Genomic DNA, 14,737 nt, shown 5'->3' with positions numbered 1-14,737 from the left:
ATTTTACTATGTTAGCAGCACTTATCATGTGGTCAATAGCTGGAAGACTGCAGTATTACAAGGCGTGAAATAATGATGAGAAACAGTACACCTCGGCGTGAGGGGCTAATGCGAGGGTCTGTTTTTGGCAACAACAAAAAAAAATGAAAGTTTGTCTGGCGACACTCATAATAATCTTTATTGTCACAAGTAGTCTGACATTAACACTGTAATGCAGTTACTGTGAAAATCCCCTAGCCGCCACGTTCCGGCGCCTGTTCGGGTACACGGGGAGAATTCAGAATGTCCCGTTCACCGAACAGCACGTCTTCCGGGACTTGTGGGAGGAAACCCACGCAGACACAGGCAGAACGTGCAGACTCCGCACAGACAGTGACCCAAGCGGGAATCGAACCTGGGATTCTGGTGCTGTGAAGCAACAGTGCTAACCACTGTGCTACCATGCTGCCCTGGGGCGAGGAGTGGGGAGATTAAATGTGCATGTACCATTTTCAGCTCTTCCCAGAAAGCGGTGAGGACAGCGCAATAAGCAGAACCACGAACAGTTAACAATGTGCTCTTCGTCAAAACTGCTGCAACTCTCTCTCCCTGTGTGGTTACGAACGTGCTTGCCAGCACAGTTGACCCCAAATGTGGACTGGGTGGGGACCGCACAATGGAAGAATTTTAGTGAGCTCTGCAGTGAATTGGGTGGGTGGGTGGGGGGTGGAGTATCTGCTACAGCTGCAAAACACAAAGGAGACCAAAAAACTTCAAGCCATGTGTTGAACGCCAAGGAAAAAAAAATCACAATTCATTAAAACAGAAAGGCAGGATAACTGGCTGGGATAAAATTGGGAGTTGTGGAAAAAAATGTTGCCAGTTAGGAAGTGCATTTTGGTGTGGATATAGCCTGTACCCCAAAAATTGACTACATCAATTAGGTGGATTGGCCATGCTAAATTGCCCGTAGTGTAAGGTTAATGGGGGGATTGTTGGGTATACGGGTTAAAGTAGGGTGATCATTGCTCGGCACAACATCGAGGGCCGAAGGGCCTGTTCTGTGCTGTACTGTTCTATGTTCTATGTTCTATCCCCACCCGCCCCTCAGAAGAAAAAGCAACAGATATTCACTGCATCCTCAAATTACAGCTTACCGGTAGTTTTATTTTGCTTTGAAACATGACTATTAACCTAAGTATGCCTATTAACCTACTAATTTAAAACCTGCAGTATTATTAGCATTTGTGTTGTGCTCAATTCTGAAGCACACACCCAAAGTAGAAAAAATATTAAGTGCTCTCTAACATTAGCACTACTCCTTTTCTTTCCTTTCCAGAGTTTTTCATAACAATTTGATCAGAAATTCCAGCTGATTATTTAAGACATCTGCACAGCTGAATATTTTCACACTATGCTTTTTGTTTACTTCAGAGAACTAAAGTACTGACTATCTGCGCAACAGCTTCCTGCAATTACACGGCTAAAATCAGCTTCATCATACGAATGCAAAATTACTTTTAAGATTTTGTCACCAATATAAGGCTGTTGGTTTTTTAGATTGTAATTTTCTCAATCACGTGCACAAATGTCAGTCTCCAACAATGGAATGAAATAAGAGCCACAATAAAAATGTCCTTCAATGACTAAGAATTAAAAATAAATCTTGAACTATGGTTGTTGTTGGCAAGGCTGAACCTTGATTGTCTTGAAAATATGTCACTACTTGTGCACATGGTGCTCTTACAATATCTCAGTGACAGCTCCTCACACCCCACTTCCTTAAGGACTCCATTCCATTCTCCCAGTTACTCTGCCTCTGTTGCAATGATGCCACCTTTGAAAATGGCATTTCTGACATGTCTTCCTTTTCCCTTAAATGAGGTTCGCCCACCATGAGGTTCCCCCACCTTGGTTGACAGAGCACTCAACCAGGTTCGACCCATTTTCCGCTTTTCTGCCCCCTTCATCTCCCTCTCAAAACCATGATAGGGATCCCTCGACACCCCAACAGCCGCCAGGTTCACAGGGTCATTGTACACGATTTCTTACAGCTCCAGCAAAATGCCACTACAAAACGTATCTTCACCTCATTCACTCATTAGCATTCTGCAGGGACCGCTCCCTCCATGTCACCCTGGTCCATCACCCTCAACTCCTCATCCCCTTTCCAAGGCACCTTCCCTTGCAAACAAAGAAGGTTTAACACCTGCCCCTTTCTCTCCTCTCTCCTCATTGTTCAAGACCCCAAAACTCTCCTTTCAGATTAAGCAGTATTTCACTTGCACTTCTTTCAATTTGATCTACTGTATTTGCTGCTCCCAGTGCGGTCTCCTCTACATTGGGGAGACTAATTGTAGATTGGGTGACCGCTTTTCAGGACACTTCTGCTCAGTCCATATGCTTGACCCTCAACCTTTCTGTTGCTTGTCATTTCAACTCGGCATCTTACTCTAATGCCCACTTGTCTGTCCTTGGCTTGCTGCAATGCTCCAGTGAAGCCCAATGCAAATTGGAGGAGGAGCACCTCCTTCCGATTAGGCAAGTTACAGCCCTTGCTCCTCCTTCTTTACTCCTATTCTTATCCCAAAAATATTTTGTCCCGACAGAAACCCCGCCCTCCCCCGCTGGACCATTTGCATTCGTTAAGCACTGAACTTTGTTTGCCTATTAACACATTCTGTTATCTTACTTTTATGCCACTAGGAGAACCTTCTATGTCCCTCCACACTGCCATCAACATTCCCTCTGACTCTGACAACAAATCTTAGTTGCAATCTCTCTTAGCTCCCGCCTATCAGTGACCTACTCTGCTCCAGCTGCTCTACCTCTATCTGTCTATCTCTTTAGCTCTGAAGAAGAGTTGTACAGACTCAAAATGTTAACTCTGTTTCTCTCTCCATAGATGCTGCCAGATCTGCTGAGTTTTTCAGTATTTTTCTGTTTTTATTTCTTATAATGGTGTTAGGTAGCGAATTTTGAGATATTGACCAAGTGGTGAGAAAGGAATGATGATATTTGTCCAAGTTAAAATGGTGTATGACTGAGCAACTTTTTAAAAATAAATTTAGAGTATCCAATTCATTTTTCCAATTAAGGGGCAATTTAGCACGGCTAATCCACCTACCCTGCACATCTTTGGGTTGTGGGGGCAAAACCCACACAAACATGGGGAATGACTGAATAACTTTAATGTGTTCCTACGATCTTGCTTAATGCTAGAGTTTATAAGGCTCTCAAGTGCTATTCAAGTAAGCTTGGTTTAAGGTTGCTTTGCATAGTAAATGCTGTAGATGCAGCATGCCACTGGTGGAGGCCATGAATATTCAATCTATTAGAAAGGATGGCAATGCAATGGGCAACTCTGACCTGGATGATATTGAGTACTGTTGAAGTCACAGCCATCAAGGAGAATGTTGTGTTCTATTGGACTTCTGATTTGACCCATGTATTCAACAAAAATATTCTGAGGGGTGAACCCATAATCACAGGGTACTCAGCACCAGTCCTGCTCATGCTGCGGTCGTGTTGCTATAACTGACCCAGTTCAGCTTCTCGTCAGTAGTGACTCTCAAGATGTTGGTGGGGTCCTGACGATGCTTGTGCCATTGAAGTTCAGGTCAAGGTAATTTGTCTTTTTCATGTTTGAGATGTACCAACAATCTGCCATTATTCAGCATTTGGGACCATATCTCATCAATAGTCAGTGCACTGAGGAGAGGTGGAGCAAAAATGTTGAATTAAACTTCATTCCCTTGAATGTAGCCTGAGCGTAATTGAGAAAGTGAACACAGAAATAGTTGTAACCAGAAGTATACTTGGCTTGCTAAAGGAAATCTAATCTTCCTTTTATATTTTCTTTCATTTAGAAGCTACCATTACTACAAAGAACTGTTTTCTCCATCAACATTCATTGAGTTTTATCTTCATCCAACGTGATCCCCTATCCCATTTTAACTCTCCACTAAAAGCATAGATTTATTGATTTCTGTTTGAATATGTATGTAAATAGACTGCCTAATATGACATACAGCCATGAAGACTAAAATGGTCCTAAGTTTCTCCATGGTTAGTGTTTAATTAATTTTCTTGCCCATATGAAGGCTGACTGGGGTTGGTTTAGCACTGTGGGCTAAACAGCTAATTTGTAAAGCAGAACAAGGCCAGCAGCGTGGGTTCAATTCCCGTACCAGCCTCCCGAACAAGCGCCGGAATGTGGCGACTGGGGACTTTTCACAGTAACTTCATTTGAAGCCTTCTTGTGATAATAAACAATTTTCATTTCAAGTACTCCGATGCAATATCTCTGGTATTCAATTTTGGGTAGCTTCACAGCCGTGCCCTAATCCCGTCCACACACATGTACTTTCCAGAATTAGATTACTATCTGATGCTTTTTGTCCCCCCCAGCTTGGTGACTCTGCTTACTTTGCAGGAACTCTGCTTACTTCCTAGCTGAGATCAAATAAAGCTCTCCTGAACATGGCCTATTCAGTTGTCTTCACTGAATTTACCCTCCTAGCCACCAAGGAATTTTGCTTTGCATAATTTATAATACTTGCTTAAATTAGGTGTACATATGTTCAATTTAATAAAAAATCCGTGTTTTTCACTGGAAGAGTATACCTGAATATTAGTGTGTTCAAAATTTACTCTGATAAAATGTCTTTTTGTAAATAATCCCTTTGTCCTTAAATCCAAGATGTATAAATTGTTCATGATTTGTAACGCATGATTTTCACTGAATTTTAACGCATTCTTTACGCATCATTGCAGGAACAATTTTTGAATTGTAGAAGAGGACTAAGTGGTGCATTATATCTATCATTCAGTGGATTTTAACTGGACTTTGTCAGTCTTTTATCACAGCCATCAAAGTATAAGTAGAAAATTAGTGGGCGCGAATTCAGTTTCCTCGTTTCGCTCAAGCGAGGCGAGGCTGGTGAATAGCGGGAGAGGCCAAAAACGAGAACCGCGCCAGATGCCAAACCGTTTGCGATGTAACAGGCCCGCTCCCATTGAAGAAATCATGATTCTGTCATAATGTAGCGAGAAACCAATAATCACCACTTAAGCGCTATTCCCATACAATTAACAGGAGCCACCTCATATCCAACGGACTGAGCCCCTGCTGCCCCTGCATCACCTGGCTCTGCCTGCCCTGGCGGCTCCCCAATGTCTGCACCATGGTGTTGATGCACTTGGCAATGCTCCTTAGTGATGACATGCTCTGTGGTACCTCCGCAATTCCCACCTGCGACTGGGCAAGCTCCGCAGTGCCTCGGCCATTCCCATCTGAGATGGGACATGTCCCACAGCAACTCATCAAGGTCCGCCTGGTACTGGGTCATCTCCTCCAGTGAGTTGGACAGTCTATCGAGGCCCTCAGCCATGGCTGTCACCGACTGCGCCATGCCTTTGTCATCTCCACTAATGCTGCTGACGTTGTGCAACAGACTCTCCACTGCGGTTGCCACCCTAGCAGTGTTGGTCTCGGTGCCACGCAATGCTGGCAACATCTCTCTGCGCCTGTAGCCTCTGGGACTCCTCCAATTGTCTATGGTCCTGCTGGAGTGTCGCTAACATCGCCCTCTGAATGTCCTGGCTGCACCCTAACATCTGCATCAGCTCCAAGTAAACCTGTTCCAGAGGTTCAGTATCTGATTGAGACCCATCTGGGTCCTGGGATCCAGGGGAACTCCAACTGGTGTCTCACCGATGTGCATCTGCAACTCTGTGGTGCTCACCAGAATATGCCACAGAAGCTGACCACTAATGTTGCCCACCAAGGTATGAGTCTCTGTGCTGGTGGAGGGTGGGAAGGACAGCTGTGACGTATTGATGGTTTCATCTTCGTAGCTTTCCTCCTAAGTGGTGGGAAGCAGGGTAGGGGAAAACCCCAGATGGGCCGGCGCTGATGGCTGGAGGTCCTGCAGGGTAATGACTATGTGGTTAGTTGGACGGTTGATGGGTCAGTCTGAATGGCATTAACAACTTACATTTGACAGGTCCTCTGGGTGGGGCTCAGTGGATCCTCACCTCTGTGCCATGTTGTGATTTCTGCGTTGATGACCGCTCTGTCCTCGGCTACCCACATCACCTCCAGGGCCCGTTCCTCGAAGGTGGTGTGGATTCTTATGTCCGGCACCCCGAGCTGGGCCCCCTCCCAATGGTTGTGGGACAGCTTCTCCTGCGGGGACACAGAGGACATTGTTAGCTGCATGTATGTTCACCGGGGAGGAAGGGTTGAAGGGAGGGCTAGAGGGGTGAAGGGAGGGTTGGGGGCTGAAGGGACAATTGGGCGGGGGGGTGGTTGGGGGCTGAAGGGACAATTGGGCGGGGGGGGGGAATGAAGGGAGGGTTGGTGATGTGCGATCAATAACTACTGAAACGAGGATGTAGTCCGAATTGAAGGCTTTAATCAACAAGATTTTTCCCCAGCAGCTCGAGTACAGAAAGAAGGCCGGCTGCTGGGAAACACGGGTTCTTATACCCCCCCTGACTGGGCGGAGCTACCTTACGTTCCGACCAATGAAATGCAAACACTTGCGCCAATGAGCAGCGAGCCTTCTCCACCAATGGTAGCTCACACTCCCAGTTACCGTAGTACCTCTAGTCATACTACCACAGTTGGACGGCTGTTCGCGTGGGGTCGGGAAGGTGTCCGGGGGGGCGGAGGTGTGTGGCAACCCACACATGTGGGCCAATGTAGGTCATTGACCTTCTTGCAGCACTGGAGGCCAGTCCTCCTGGACATGCTGCCCAAGCTGACGGCTGCTGCCAGTGATACCCAGGTGGCACTGGCTGCCATGTGGCTCACCTTCTAGAACCCTCAGGGGAACAGGACATCCCTTCTGGCCTCGACCAAATCTCGGAGCCTCCCCAGGACCGGGTCTCCAAAACTTAGGGCTGGTCGTCTTGGCGCCATGGCTGCGAGCTGAGTGGGGCTGCATGTGAAGAGCTGTTTAAGTGCTGCTTGACCTTGTTAGCGTGGGACTGGCGAGTGCGATCCTGGCGAATCGGCTGGTGCGTGTTCATTTGTGGCGTGAAGCCCATGGGGCATCGTTAAGTGGACCAATTGAAGTTGCATTACGCTGCTGGCCAAACGCCGGGAATCTCGCAGCAGTTCCTGCTCGCTACCACACTTAGAAATCTTTCCGGAGAATAGTGCCCAGTATATACTATTCATCATATAAATTGTTAATATCCTTGTTATTCTCTCAGTATAAATGAGATATATAAAGTCTGGAAACATTGAACTTGAAAATAACAGTGATGGTTAAATCAGTGGTACGATATAAATAGGATAATAGTCAGGGCTATGAATGCCCTTAGAGAAAATATGTAAAACGCACATGTACATTTGCAAGAGCAAAATAATCTGATGACTCTTCAAAAAAAGTGGGTTATGGTTCATAGATTTGTTTCTGAGAAGTTACCCAGTTAAAACTATAATAACATGGTTTTGAAATTTCATTACTGACCGCCTTATAAAAATCACATTCAAAACCGCTTTTCAAAATGTGAGCTCGGCTCAATTGATCTAAATCGGAGACTTGTGGGTTCAAAACCGACTCCAGAATTTAAACATTTAGTTCATTGATTTGATTTGATTTATTATTGTCACATGTATTAGTATACAGTGAGAAGTATTGTTTCTTGCGTGCTGGACAAACAACGCATACCGTACGTAGGGAAGGAAGGAGAGACTACAGAATATAATGTTACAGTTATAGCAAGGTGTCGAGAAAAGATTAACTTAATACGAGATAGGTCCATTCAAAGGTCTGATGACAGTAGGGAAGAAGCTGTTCTTGAGTCGGTTGGTACATGACCTCAAACTTTGGTATCTTTTTCCTGATGGAAGAAGGTGGAAGAAAGTATGTCTGGGGTGCGTGGGGTCCTTAATTATGCTGGCTGCCTTTCCGAGGCAGCGGGAATTATAGATAGAGTCAATGGTTGGGAGGCTGGTTTGTGTGATGGACTGGGCTACATTCACGACCTTTTGTAGTTTCCTGCGGTCTTGGGCAGAGCAGGATCCATACCAAGCTGTGATACAACCAGAAAGAGGGCAGCACGGTAGCATGGTGGTTAGCATAAATGCTTCACAGCTCCAGGGTCCCAGGTTCGATTCCCGGCTGGGTCACTGTCTGTGTGGAGTCTGCACGTCCTCCCCGTGTGTGCGTGGGTTTCCTCCGGGTGCTCCGGTTTTCTCCCACAGTCCAAAGATGTGCGGGTTAGGTGGATTGGCCATGCTAAATTGCCCGTAGTGTCCTAAAAAGTAAGGTTAAGGGGGGGGGGGGGGGGGTGTTGGGTTACGGGTATAGGGTGGATACGTGGGTTTGAGTAGGGTGATCATTGCTCAGCACAACATCGAGGGCCGAAGGGCCTGTTCTGTGCTGTACTGTTCTATGTTCTATGGTGCATCTGTAGAAGTTGGTGATAGTCGTAGCTGACATGCCAAATTTCCTTAGTCTTCTGAGAAAGTAGAGTAGTTAGTGGGCTTTCTTAACTATAGTGTCAGCATGGGGGCACCAGGACAGGTTGTTGGTGATCTGGACACCTAAAAACTTGAAACTCTCGACCCTTTCTACTTCGTTCCCATTGATGTAGACAGGGGCATGTTCTCCACAACGCTTCCTGAAGTCGATGACAATCTCCTTCGTTTTGTTGACATTGAGGGAGAGATTATTGCCGTCACACCAGACTGTTATTCCAGTGTATGATGTCGCTAACAATGATAATAGAATCCCTACAATGCAGAAGGAGGCCACTCGGCCCATCGGGTTTGCACTGATCCTCTGAAAGAACCCCTACCTAGGCCTGTTCCCTCGCTCTAACCCCATAACACCACCTAACCTTTGGACACTAAGGGGCAATTTAGCATAGCCAATCCACTTAACCTGTACATCTTTGGACTGTGGGAGGAAACCGAAGCACCCAGAGGAAACCCACGCAGATACTGGGAGAACTCCACAGAGACAGTCACCCAAGGTCGGATTTGAACCATGGTCCCTGCTAACCACCGTGCCACCCATGATGCATGATCTGAGGTGCCATCTTTGCTGGCGTAAGCAAAGACCCCAATCAGGAAAGTAAAAGATCTAATGCCAATATGACGAAGAGTAAAGGGTTCTCCCATATTGTGGCCATCATTCTATCATCAAGCAAAATAGGCCAAATACACAGGGAATTCAGCTGTTGTATAATTCAGCTGCTCCATTCGCCTGCAGTTCAGAAGCAATGAATGGATTATGAAACACTTTGGGACATGCTGAGGACACAATGGGCCCAATTTTGGCTCTCCTCATCTGGTGGAAGCCAAGTGGAAGAGCATTTTAAATGAAGGCACTTACCCACCGAGATTCTTCTGTCTTCCCGTTGTATCCTCATTTCAACCTGCTCAACAAGCAAGACATTCAGAAGGATGAGGCAGGATTCTCTTTAAATATCCAGATAAGGGCCCAATAATGTCATCAGGACCAGATCTGCAATTTTAGTTGGAGACCTGAACAGGAGAAAATTGATGGGATTCTGTCAGGCTAAATCTGTTGGAAGATGGAGCAGAAGAGGCACAGGTAGTTAAGCAATTAAGTTTAATGATAAGTTTCCTTGTGGGCCATAAATTGTATAGAATCAGACACTCCACTTTTCCAAACTTTCCGTATTCATCAACAGCTTCTGGATTGGTATGCACCATACCCCTCCCTTTAAAATAATTTGCTACGTAAATTCAGTATATTTTAAATATTTAGTTTCACGATGTAAGCAATGCTAACAAAACCTTAATTTATTGCCTTTCCCAAGTTGTCCTGAGTAAAGTGTTGTGAACTTTCTTTTTGAACTGCTGCACTCTACATGGTGACGATATTCACACAATGATGTTAGGTGGGACGTTCTCATGCATTTTTGCAGTAATCAACTGAATCTGTGTGGTGTTGGCGATGGTTTTGGGAGTAGGTTGCTGACCTTTATTCCGCCTGCAGAATGGTGGCACAAACAATTAAGGGCAAAAACCAATATGTGCCATTTATCATATAAATATCAATATACAGTTCAGTTTATGCTAAATGTAACTTTAATAAGTGGTTCATTTATTCTCAGACATTTTTGTGCTGCAGCTATGGTTAGTTAAGTGATAATTTATCCTGCACTTGCAATTGTGCAAACAAGAGCGGTTTCCAGATCTATTTACGAAGAGGATTCTATTGCACATAGAAATGTTATATATAGTTTGCCCTGGTATTTCATTTCAACTTATTGGATTGAGGCTCAAGTTCTTGGCATGAACATAGAGTTCTAGCTTGTGCCAACAATTTTTTGTGGTATTGGAATAGCGATAAATTTGGAGAGGACTGTTTTGGAACTGTGGTGAATTTTTAGAGGATGGTTGTATTGAATACAATAATTACTTTGCAAAGAGGTGGTGGAAAGAACATCTATCTTGTTATAACCTGCCTGATTACTACTGGCTGGGGACTAATGACAATCCCACAATCCTTAGTGAGTAGTATTTTGGTTTATTAACATCTCAACAGTGACGTATCAAAAGCATTCCCAAGATACAAAAATCTTCAGTACACACATGCACAACCACCCCCTGTCCCCAATGGCAGCCCCACATCGGAGGAAAGGTGCTCCAATGAGCAGCACAGACAATTGGGAAAGGACACACCAATGTAGGGCACAGTGTGAGAGAGAGAGTGGGAAAACCCCTCCTCTCCCACAATAGGACGCCCCAGTTCAATTCAAAACAACACTCCAGGAGCACAGACCACCGGAAAAGGACACACCGACGCCCTGCCCCAACGGCAGCCCCACATCGGTGGAAACTACCAGAAAAGAGAGAGGGATCTCCCCTGACAACATATTTTTGTCTCTTAACAAATTAACAGACAGAGAGAGTAGTATTTTGGTTTATTAACAACTCAACATAGCATTAACACAGCAACGTACAGAAACGGCATAGTTAAAGAAAAATAAAAACAATAACATGCCAAAAACATTTACTGAATACAAAATCCACCAGCACACATACACAACCACCCCCTGTCCCCAAAGGAAGCCCCACATCGGCAAAAAGGTGCCCGACGAGGCCCAATGAGCTGCACAGACCACCGGAACAGGGCACACCAATGCCCTACCCCAACGGCAGCCCCACATCGGTGGAAAGGTGCCTAACGAGCAGCACGGACCACTGGAAAAGGACACATTGCCATAGGGCACAGCGTGAGAGGGAAAATCCCATCTCTCCCACGAAGGGGCCCCAGTTCAATCCAAAGCAACAGTTCCAGGCCTCTAGCTACAAAGCCAGCAAATGCCACTTATCTCAAACCCCCCCCCCCCCCCCCCCCCCCCGTCAGCCCCACATCGGTGGAAAGGCACTCAAATGCGCAGCGCAGACCACCGGAAAGGGGCAGCTGATACAGGACATGGACGGCAGCGGGGGTTCAATTCCCGTACCAGCTTACCCGAACAGACGCTGGAATGTGGCGACTAGTGGCTTTTCACAGTAACTTCATGCTTGTTACAATAAAAGATTATTATTATATTCTCTCCGGAAAAAAAATTAATAAAGGGTGTCAGAATCCTGAAGTCCCACATCAACATTCCGAGGGGCCAAACCCCGGAGCCATTTCCAGCAGCAAATCCGTTCCAACTCACCCCCTTCCTCTCCACTCTCCTTCCTCCATGCAGCTCAACGTTGGAAACAGTAGCAGCCAGAGACAAAGAGAGTAATATTTTGGTTTATTAACAACTCGACAGTTACATATCAAAAACAGTCACAAGGCACAAAGCCACAACACACTTCAACAGTTACATATCAAAAACAGTCACAAGATACAAAATCTTCAGTACACACACATACTACCACCCCCGCCCCTAATAGTAGCAGCCCCACAGTGGCAGAAAGGAGCTCCAGCGAGAAACGCAGACCACCGAAAAGGGGCACGCCAACATAGGGCACGGTGTGAGAGAGAGAGAGAGTAAGAGAACCCCCCACTCTCTCACAAAGGAGCTACAATGCAACTTGATGCACGATCAATTGCACGAAAGACTCAGATTGGTACAACTGTGGCTTTATTACAGTCAGATGCATGGCCTTCTACTGCAGCTGGCAAAATGGCTGATCAGAAGGATGACGCATATTTATAAGGCTCCTTGTGGGCGGAGCTAGGCCGCAGGGGCTACCGGCGAACCTGTAGTACAGGTCCTACCTTACATCCCCTAATACAGGTGCACACAGTGGTTCACCACATTCACCCCCTGTTAAAAATGAGTCCGGCGGGGGTGGTGTGGAACTATATACAGTTTTGCAAATAATTTACAGTGGGGAGGGGAAAAAAAAATGTCCATTTTGATAGTCCGGTGCCCGTCTGAGGTTAAGTCGATCTGGTGCTTTGACGGTTCGCTGGGAGTGACGTAACGGTGACGGCGATGTCGGTGCTGGTGTCGCCGACGTCGGTGTTGGTGCTGGCCAGTAGTCGGATGACTCTGAGAGCGTGCCAAAACCTTCCTCGTCCTCTTGCGTGGACAGCAGAAGGAGGGATGGACCTGGTGGGGTTAATGTTGGGAGTGCTGGGGGAGGGGAGCATGGCACGTGGGTGGGGGAGTGTGTTGGAATGGAACCTGAGGGAGCCAGGTCCCTGAGGGAGACAGTATCTTGGTAGCCGGCGGGGAACTCCACGTAGGCATACTGGGGGTTGGCGTGGAGCAAGTGTACCCTGTCCACCAAGGGGTCCGCCTTGTGGAGTCGGACGTGCCTACGTAGAAGGACCGGTCCTGGAGCTGCGAGCCAAGTCGGAACGACACCCTGGATGTGGACTTCCTAGGGAAGGTAAAAACACGTTCATGGGGTGTGATATTTGTGGCGGTGCACAGCAGTGACCGTATGGAGTGTAGTGCATCAGGGAGGACTTCCTGCCAGCGAGAGGCTGGGAGGTTCCTGGACCGTAGGGCCAGCTGGACGGCCCTCCAAACCGTCCCGTTCTCCCTCTCTACCTGCCCGTTTCCCCGAGGGTTGAAGCTGGTCGTTCTGCTGGAGGCGATACCTCTGCTGAGCAGGAACTGACGCAGCTCATCACTCATGAATGAGGATCTCGGGCAGCACGGTGGCCTAGTGGTTAGCACAACCGCCTCACAGCGCTGAGGTCCCAGGTTCGATCCCGCCTCTGGGTCACTGTCCGTGTGGAGTTTGCACATTCTCCCCGTGTCTGTGTGTGGTTCCCCCACCAAAACCCAAAAATGTGCAGTGTAGGTGGATTGGCCACGCTAAATTGCCCCTTAATTGGAAAAAAAATAATTGGGTAATCTAAATTTTTAAAAAAATGAATGAGGATCTCCTGTCATTGTGGATGTAAGCGGGGAATCCGAACAGAGCGAAGATTGTGTTGAGGGCCTCGATGACGGTGGCAGACCACCGAAAAGGGGCACGCCAACATAGGGCACGGTGTGAGAGAGAGAGAGAGTAAGAGAACCCCCCACTCTCTCACAAAGGAGCTACAATGCAACTTGATGCACGATCAATTGCACGAAAGACTCAGATTGGTACAACTGTGGCTTTATTACAGTCAGATGCATGGCCTTCTACTGCAGCTGGCAAAATGGCTGATCAGAAGGATGACGCATATTTATAAGGCTCCTTGTGGGCGGAGCTAGGCCGCAGGGGCTACCGGCGAACCTGTAGTACAGGTCCTACCTTACATCCCCTAATACAGGTGCACACAGTGGTTCACCACATTCACCCCCTGTTAAAAATGAGTCCGGCGGGGGTGGTGTGGAACTATATACAGTTTTGCAAATAATTTACAGTGGGGAGGGGAAAAAAAAATGTCCATTTTGGCGAAGTGGAATCTGGAGTATTCATCGACCACACTGAGGATATATGTGTTGCGGTCGGTGGAGGGGAGGGGCCCTTTGAAATCCACGCTGAGGCGTTCAAAGGGGCGGGAGGCTTTCACCAGGCGCGCACGGTCTGGCCGGTAGAAGTGCGGCTTGCACTCCGCACAGACCTGGCAGTCTCTGGTGACTGCCCGTACTTCCTCGACGGAATAGGGCAGATTGCGAGCTTTGACGAGGTGGTACAGTCGTGTGATCCCCGGGTGACAGGCTGTCATACAGGGCCCGGAATCGGTCTACTTGTGCGCTGGCACATATACCTCGGGAAAGGGCGTCGGGGGGGCTCATTGAGTTTGCCGGGGTGATACAAAATCTTGTAATTATAGGTGTACAGCTTGTTCTCCACCGCACGATTTTTATCATTTTTGATCTTGCCCCGCTGCGTGTTGTTGAACATGAAGGCTACCGACCGTTGGTCAGTGAGGAGAGTGAATCTCCTGCCGGCCAGGTAATGCCTCCAATGCCGCACAGCTTCAACGATAGCTTGGGCCTCTTTTTCGACGGACGAGTGCCGAATTTCAGAGGCATGAAGGCTGTGGGAAAATAATGGCACAGGTCTGCCTGCCTAGTTTGGAGTGGCGGCGAGGGCGACATCTGAAACGTCGCTTTCAACCTGAAAAGTGAGTGCCTCGTCTACTGCATGCATCCCGGCCTTGGCTATGTCTGCTCTGATCTGGGCGAAGGCGTGTTGTGCCTCGGCCGCAAGGGGCAATTGAGTGGACTGTATGAGTGGGCGGGCCTTGTCCGCATAGTTTGGGACCCACTGGGCGTAGTAGGAGAAGAACCCCAGGCACGTTTGAGAGCCTTGGGGCAGTGGGGGAGGGGAAGCTCCATGAGAGGGCGCATGCGGTCGGGATCG

The sequence above is a fragment of the Scyliorhinus canicula genome, chromosome 16 (assembly GCF_902713615.1).
Source record: "Scyliorhinus canicula chromosome 16, sScyCan1.1, whole genome shotgun sequence".
Classification (NCBI taxonomy): domain Eukaryota; kingdom Metazoa; phylum Chordata; class Chondrichthyes; order Carcharhiniformes; family Scyliorhinidae; genus Scyliorhinus; species Scyliorhinus canicula.
Note: the sequence above shows the minus strand (reverse complement) of the source record.